The following is an 8,770-nucleotide window of genomic DNA, read 5'->3' on the forward strand; positions in this document are numbered from 1 at the left end:
CATTCATCAATTTACTTGGTCCTTCCTGTCTTGTGCGTGGCACACGCATCTGCCTTTGTGCAGAGGGAGACTGAGTCCTCGGCCACACGCTGCTGGTGGTTGATTGGAAGTGAGACACACCTATAAATAGCTATAAAACAGGCAGTGTGATAACGCAGACCTGATAGGTACAGATAGTTTACTAAAGGTGAACTAAATCCCTTGCAACCGGGGAGCAGGAAATTACACATCTAGGGGTTATCTGCCCAGTCTCTACTTTTCCAAGAATTTTTCTCCCCTCCATTGATAGTGGGCGTGCCGCAGCCTTTTTGCAAAATGGGATTTGGTCCTTCCCTCAGCTGCAGTGGGATCAGGAGCCCTTCCCTGAGAACTCAGATATCCCAGCAACTGACTGCAGTCTCAGCAGGTAGCAGGAGGAGTTCAAATTTAGGCCCCATCTACAGGGGGGCCAGAGAAAGTCACAGAGTGAACACAGCCAACAGGCGGAGAAGAGCAGGAGCCAGAGAAAGGAGGGTTTTGGTGGACATTCGGGTTTTGGGTGCCTTCTTCAAACATAGTCACAGTTCCATCTCAGCCTCCAGTGCTTCCCACTCCTCCTCCCTGCACCTGCATTTCACTCCCACTGTTGCCAGGGAGACGGTGGGCAAGAATGGGTTGACTTCTCTCTCCTACATCCCAGAGAACCTTATCAAACACAGAAGGCTTTGTAAGAAAGGAGAGAGCCAGTTGGTCTCCATTGAACAAGGAATAAGAAAGGATAGAAATCCTAGTGTAGCAGGATAATATTTTGATGTATTAACAAATGTGTTTTTCCCTGTGATTTCCTGTTACCCCAACCCTCCCCCAGTAGGGCAGCTAGACCATGAGTCATTCCCTGCCTCCAGGGAGGGCTGTCACAGCAGAACCAGAGAACAAAAGAGACAAATTCTTGGCTTTTGAGTTTAAAAAGCTGAGCTTCGGCTTCAGACAAAAAAGATTTGGAAGAATATTTGATCAATTTGAGCCAATTTTTTTTCCTGCCCACGTAAAATAAAAATTCCCCTGGCTGGGAGACAAGAGACTTCTCTAAAGCAAAGCAAGAGGGCTAGATGCCGGTGAGTCCCCGAAAGGGGCTCTTGCACTTGACTTCTGTCCCGTCTGCCGGCTGAATGCTGGCATGAGTGTAGGTTTTTCATATCCCGAGAACAAGAAGAACTGTGTCTTTTTTCCAGGTTAGAAGCCAAAAGGTGACAGTCCTCAGAGAGACCCTCTACCCAGCATTGTGCTAGAGAAGTTGCCTGGTGTATCTGCCATAAAAGACTACATGTTGCCTTCTCTCCGTGGTCCTGGAGTGGTAAGGGAGCTGAGCCCGATATCCCTGGGGGCCCGGAGAGAGGTACCAAAGCGGTCAAGAGTCAGCCAGACCTGGAGGGGCTCCACAGTCTGGTCCAAGGGATGCTGCAGATGTAATCTGCATGAATTGAGTACCAGGGACCAGGGGTATCATATACAGCATAGAGGGTGCCAACCTGGACAGTTAATGACCAAGAACTAGACCCTGAGGCGTGGAAGGGCAATTCTGGGAAGGCAGAGCAGCTTGACCCGAAACTCTAGGAAATCTGCTCCAAAACCGTCCCCAGGCGGAAGGCCCGATCGGGTGGGCGAGGCATCATTTGGACACAGCATGGGTCTCCTTAGATGGGACGGAGCTTCTGCTGATCTTTCTGAGGGTAGTTCGCCTCCCTCGTGGTCAGCTCGAATGTCCTGGCCTTATGGAACATGCAGAGGCTCCTGTGCCTAGACACTCTGCCATATTGATTGTCCGTGCTACCCAGAAAGCACCCCTAAACTTAATCCTTAAAACAGCAAGCATTTCATTTGCTTCTGATTCTGTGTATAGAATAGCTGAAGAATGGCCCATGTGGTCTGAGTCCAAATTACTGACCCACAGAATGATAATAAAATAAAATAGTTGTTTTAAGTCAGTATTTTTTCCTCAAAGCCTTATTTGAAGCATGATTTATACAGAGTGCAATTCATGCTTTTTGGGTGTACAGCTTCATGTAAGACTGTACCTTATTTAACTGATTTTTGATGAGACTTTGGAGTTGAGACTTCAAATGCTTGAATAAGTCAAGACTTTTGGAGCTTCTGGGATGGGATTGGTTATAGTAGCATCCACTGCTTGTCATCAGAATGTGTATTAGTCAGCTCAGACCACGTAATAAAGTAATAAAATACCGCAGGCCAGAAAGCTGAAACAACAGCAGTTTACCTGGAAAACCAAGGTCAATGTTCCAGCTGATTTGGTTTCTGGTGAGAGTTCTCTTCCTGGCTTGTAGATGGCCATATTCTTGCTGTGTCCTCATATGGAGGGGAGAGACGGGGAGAGCAAAGGCGGGGGAGAGATCTTTATTGTCTCTTATGAGAACACTGATTCTACTGAATTAGGGTCCTCCCCTTATGACCTCATTTAACCTTAGTTACCTGCTTATAAGCCCTGTATCTCCAAACACAGTCACATTGGAGCTTAGGGTTGTATCCTATTTTGGCATATGTTTGGCGAGGGCCACAGTTCAGTCCATAGTGGGGACACTGGCCATAGCTCCCTGACATACAAAGTCAAGTGTGGTTTCCATTAAAAAAATTGCAATGTGACTTTGTAGTTCTGAGTGAGTCCCACTAAGATGGAAAGAGAGCCTACGAAGTCGACAAAGGCACCACCGGTCTGAACTGAGTCTTTCCAAAAAGAACAGAGGCCTGCGGACCTCCACGTTGCTGTGGTCAGGAAGCAGATGCGGGGAGCTACTCAGAGGCAAACACGGGTCTTTTCTAAGGGAAAAGGAAAGATATTGCAAAGCGTGGAGCCAAGAATAGCAGGGAACAGTGACCTAGGGCGCCCCAGGGAGCAGAACGGGGCCCCAGTGACACTTTGTGCCCAGAGGAGGGAGACCCGCCAACACAGCCCGGGCCAGTCCTCAGAAGGCCTTCGGTTTGCCTTGTGCTCCTCGTGTTTAAAAGGGGGCATCTGCTGATTCAGTCTGCGCCGTCTCCCCACTCTGTGTTGAGGTGCGGTGAGGACAGGTAGCCTTTCATTTCTGTTCACAGGTATGGAGAGGAGCCACATTGGAGAGGCTGGGGAGCCTCGCTCACATCTGGACTTGATCAGGTGATGAGGTCCTGGACTCAAAACCATGACGAGATTTTGGAGGGAGCAGGTGAGTGCATTTTGCATGTGGGGTGTACGTGAATTGTTGTAGCAAAGAGGGCTCAGACTGTGGTAAATTGTTTGCAAAGACAGCATGACCATTCCTCTCATTCCTACGTAAGTGTTCCATTGCAACGGGACTTTCTGGCACTTTCAGAACAAGATGTAGTGTCCATTTCGCCACCACTTGAATCTGGGCTGGTCTTGTGACCTGCTTTGAGCGGTGGGATGCAGTAGCAGTGATCGATGCATGACTGCTGAGCCTGGGTCTCAAGAAGCCGTGCAGCTTTCAGGCCGGTCATCACGGGATCCTGGGACCTCCATGAGTAGAAATTCAAGCTAGCTCTCTGGAGGACGAGTCCAAATGGAGACAAAGCCCCAGGTGACAGGCATCACCAACTGCCAGGGTGTGGGCGGGACTGTCTCAGACCGCCCAGCCCCGGGACACCCAGCAGAGATCACCAATGAGGTCAGCAGGACTTCCAGCGGAGCCTAGACCACCTGACTGACCCACAGCATCAGCAGCAAACAGAAGTGCTCTCTGATCTAAGACACTGAGTTACGGAAGGGTTTCCTGTGCAACCCTAAATAAATGGTGTGTCTACCATGGCAACTTGGTTTCACTTCCCTAACGACATGTCCCACTAGTGATGGGAAACCAGGGTCAGGGTGGGGGGGACAGGCTGGGGTCATCTTTCTCAAAAAGAGGAGAGGGCGCGGGTGAGCCTGCAGAGACTCACTTGTCAACTTGCACAGTTGGGCACCGTCTCAGCTTCCCAACCCCTCCTCGCACCTGCTCTCTGATGCTTGGAATTCCCTTAGCTAGGGGTTAAGACTTCCACTCTGCACAGTGAAGTACATCACTTTAAAATAGTCCATTACATGAAAATGTAGGCACGCCAGGGAGAAGTAACCTGCTGCCTTGAAGTTTCCCCAAGATGTAAGGAGCTGTGGTCTTGGTCTAATGGGACCACTGTTACGGAACGCTGTAGACTGGGTGACTTGGGAGAAAACAGAAATTTATTTCTTCCAGTTCTGGAGGCTGGGAAGTACAAGTTCACAGTGCTGGCAGAGGACTGTCTGCCCTGTGCCCTCACATGGTGAAAGGGACAGGTGAGCTTTGTAAGGTCTCTCGTAAGAGCACAAATCTCATTCAGAGGGCTCCACCCTCGTGACCTGAACACTTGCCAAAGGCCCCACCCACCCCCTCATACCATCCTATGGGGTGGGTTTCAGCATATGAATTTGGGAAGGACACAAACTTTCATTCTAGAGCAACCGTCTTCAGATCTTTTCTTAAAAGCAGATTTGAAAAGTGAGTGCTGATCACCCATAAGACGGGCTGGGCCGGCTAACATAAAACCCATCGTTTGCCTAGAAATTTGTCCAGAGCAACGTCCAGCCTGGGCCTGTGCCACAGGCGACACAAAGGACCACAAACAGTCTGCCATCTGAGTCTGGCTCAGAAGATTTTTAGCTGACTTCTAACGTGGCAAGAGCCACGGGAACAGAGAGGACTCTGGCAACAGGACAGCTGCCTCTCTGCAGGGCTTCGGCATCTCCCGGAGTCTGGAGATTTTCAGCCCACCTCACAGCTACTGGGACTCTCACCTGTCATCCCAGGGAAGGGCCCATCTCCCGCACAGCGCGGGGCGCAGCTGGTCACTAGCTCTACAGTGCTCCCCCAGCTGAGCTCCCGCAGCAGCTCAGTGGTAGCGAAGGGAAAGCTCAGACCAGAAGGCTGCAGATGTTTCTGGACCTAAGAGACACGGAGCCACGTCTACTGGTAGTTTCTGAGGAAAGTGCACAGGAGAAAAACGAGCTAAAATACTGAAAATGACTCAATGTGGTTGATTCAACTCCTTCGCAGTTATAAAAGCCAGGTGTAAGCGAGTGTAATTATAATTCTACCAGACGGCAAGCCATTTACATGGCTGTGCACTTTCAAGTTTGTTTGCGTCTTTTTGCCTGGTTTTTGCTTGGCTAAGACCAAGAGAAGACGGACAGTTCTGCAGGGTTTTGACCTAAATGAAGGCTCTGCTGTAGACAGAGCTTCTGGAGGTTGGGTACAACTCATGCTGGAGCGTACTGTATACACAAAGCAGTGCTACCCGACGACTGAAAGAGCAGCTTACAAAATGGCCCTGCTAACCGCCATCCCTCCTTTTATCCTCCTCCTCCCTCCAGCAGGGTGATGCTGTACACCGCACGGTTATTTCACTCCTCGTGTGAACCCGGGGCCTAGGGACTTATCCCTGAGGCCCGCTACCCTCACCGAGAAATGTGCTCCCTGTCAAGTCTCATCGCTTCGTTACGGCTCTGCTTTAGGCTCCCAGAGCCATTTGGCTAGGCAAGACCTCTCTTACGCGTGACTTGGAACAGGCATCCACGTTGAGTTATCCTTGCGTTCACACCCATCTGCTCCATTTCCATGTCGTTCTGGCTTGGGCGGTAACTACTGCCCCTTGGTTCAGCCTTGAATCATGGCAGTGAGGCCTTACAACTACGCTACGCTGCACCTAAGGAGATACTATCAGTCCTTTGTCAGAAAGGCATGTGCTTAAAGTTAACTTTCCCAATGCTTGAAGTTTGTTTTTTGTTTTTCCTTCACTGATAAATCCCAGTGGGCCCACTGTTTTAAATCAGTGACATGCAAAAACTTCCCCATTTTCCAATTTACTCTTGCTCTGGTGACTACATTTTTTTTAAACTCAAAATCTGGACATATTGTCTAACAGAGGTTTTGTTGTTGTTTTGGTTGTGTGTGTTATTCCCCAAGGCTAACAGCAAACTGGAAGACCTGGCAGGTCCTAGGTACAGTCTTAGATTGCAAACCAACTGGACAGAATATTTACAATTAAAAGTGTTGGAAAATCTGGGGACTTCTGGAGGATGCGTCCATATTCAGTGTTCCTACCATGTATTCTGTCCTCTCATTAATAAGACATTTGTTTTAAGAGTGTCAATCTTAGTCCTTCAAGTAGACTAGAAGCTTCTTAGAGACAAAAGGCAGGTCCTACTGACCTCTTACGGAGCTCTGTCCATGTACGTAGCTATATTCAGTTGTTTCATCAATTGCATAGGGATGATGGTGCGTTTTTAAGACAGCTGTTTGGGATTAGGAGCTTGCAAAAGTGGCCCGACATTGAGGTGACGGCAGACTGAAAATCAGTGTCCTGCTCCATCCCTCCAGAGGGTGGTTCAAGTCAGGCCTGGGGTAGATCTGTGTTGTGAGGGTATAATTACCCTGGTCCAGAGGGCCCCAGGTCTTGTCTGGCAGCCTGAGTTATACCTTTCAGGGCCTTTTGAAATGCTGACTTGGCTCCTTAGAAATACAAAACCCAAAACATCATTTGTAAAGGTCACGGGGAATGGCCTGGGTCAGAATAACTGGAGTTGCTCTCTGCCAGTGCCTAGGAAGAGGAAGTTGCTGAGTAGGGAGATAACGCTCCTTGGGAGCTCCGCGCTGCCAAACCCAGACAAAGAGCAGGAGAGGTTTACAGCCGAGTTTTTACTCTTCGATTCAAATGCCAATCCAGCAATGAAACTGGTTCTAGGAATTCCAGTCAGATTTTTATCATCTGACTTGGAAACCAGCTGTGCTCTTAGTGAGTACAAAGATTTACTACCTGCAATTGCTATAATTCAGTCAGCAGAATTATGCAGAAGTGAAAAATTTGAGGAAAACTCCTTATTTTAAATGCAACACAAACCGTGTTTTAAGGAATTCTTCTTCTCTGACACTGATAAAAATGGCTCTATTTTAAAGAAAGGAGTAGGGAGTCCAAGTAGAAGAACTCTTAAACTCGGGAATTCAGTTTATTCTTGAGTATGCTTTTTAAAAATCCTGAGTAAAAATTACAACGATTTGGTAAAGACCATATTTACACAGAGCAGGTGAGAAAACACAAAGTAGTTAACTCCTCAATTTCAGAGCACATCGGGAGCCCGGCCAACCTCACTGTCCAACTCCCTGAGACCTGGAAGAGAGCAGGAATTTAACTCTAAGGTCAGCTCTGCAAAGTGGCCCAATAAACTCATGGCAGCCATTCTGAACCAATAATTTCCTTCGCAGAAACGAACAATTACTGTGGATTTGTGAATCCATATATCAAAAGTCTCTTGGATGTATTTTATGATTTTAAAAGCCATCAGGGCTGTCCTGGAGAAGCCAGTGCATATGGTCCTCATACCACGGCGCCCCAGGTCTCCTGCACTGGCTCGTGCTCCTCTCACACGTGGGCTACAGCTGCCTCGTGCAAAACTGATGCAATAGAACCCCGTCACTTGTATCATCACCTGCGCCTGCGGATACCACCCTGGGAAAGCCGAGCAAGGTAAGTTTTCCAGAATAAGGGTTTCAATGGCCCACGGACCAACCGATGTGAAAGCATTTCCCACGCAGAAACACAACCCCTGGATGGGTTCTACGGCAGCATTTTCAAGAGGGAAGAGATACATCGAGAGTTTAGAACTGCACTTGTTTGTTGATTTATTAACGATGGCCACTCTGACAGGTGTGAGGTAATATCTCACTGTGGTTTTAATTTGCATCTCTCTGATGGCTAGTGATGTTGCGCATCCTTTCATATGTCTGTGGGCCCTCTGGATGTCCTCCTTGCAGAAGTGTCTGTTCAGATCCTTTGCCCATTTTTTAATTGGGTTGTTTGTCTTCCTGGTGATGAGTCATGAGTTCTTTATATATTTTGGAGATCAAACCTTTGTCCGATGCATCATTGGTTGGTTCCCTTTTCTTTTTGATGAACCCCAGTGCACTGTTGGTGGCAATGCAGAATGGTGCAGCCACTGTGAAAAAGTTAAGGAATTTCCTTGAAAAACTAAAAATGGAACTGCCTTTTGAACCAGTCATTCCACTGCTGGGAATATACCCTAACAATCCCAAAGCACCAATTCGAAAGAACTTATGCACCCCTATGTTCGCAGCAGTGTTCTTTACAACTGCCAAGTGCTGGAACCAGCCCAAGTGCCCATCAGTAAATGAGTGGATCAAAAACTGTGGTTCATCTGCACAATGGAATATTACGCAGCAAAAGAAATTTTGCAACAGCGTGGATGGAACTGGAGATTATGCTAAGTGAAGTCAGTTGGTGAAAAACAAATACCATATGATCTCACCTATAAGAGGAATCTGATGAACAAAATAAACTAACGAACAAAATAGAACCAGAGATGGAAACATGGAACAGGCAGGAGGGGAATAATGGTAGGAAGAAGGGGAAGGGGAAAAAAAGTAGCTGAGATTTGCTTTGATAAAAAAAAAAAGTTTAGAACTATGACTTTACTATTAAGTTTACAGTGAGCTGGTCAGCCAAGGTCATGTAATTGGAATCTCTACTTCAAATTCCTCGTGTGGAGGTGATTACTTTAGATGATCTTCGAGGTTCCATCCACCGTCACTTATGTCCTGGTTCTCACTTCCCCATACACCTATGTGGTAACTTTTTTTAAGGACTTTATTTAGTTATTTTTAGGGAGAGGGAGGACGAGAGAGACAGCAATATCAATGTGTGATTTCATCTTACGTGTGCCCCCCACTGGGGACCTAGCTCACAACCCAGACAT

The 8,770-nt window shown here is 47.6% G+C and overlaps 1 long non-coding RNA gene across 1 annotated transcript; it reads left to right on the forward strand.

Moving 5' to 3' along the window:
- Positions 1-3,092: 3,092 nt before the first annotated feature.
- LOC119065383 (uncharacterized) lies at positions 3,093-8,652 on the forward strand. Its single transcript, XR_005085585.2, has 2 exons — positions 3,093-3,197; positions 4,566-8,652. It is a non-coding gene; the product is annotated as an uncharacterized LOC119065383 (long non-coding RNA).
- The last annotated feature ends 118 nt before the right edge of the window (positions 8,653-8,770 follow it).

Source organism: Artibeus jamaicensis, unplaced genomic scaffold (assembly GCF_021234435.1).
Source record: "Artibeus jamaicensis isolate MK-2021 breed Jamaican fruit bat unplaced genomic scaffold, CSHL_Jam_final scaffold_625, whole genome shotgun sequence".
Taxonomy (NCBI): Eukaryota; Metazoa; Chordata; class Mammalia; order Chiroptera; family Phyllostomidae; genus Artibeus; species Artibeus jamaicensis.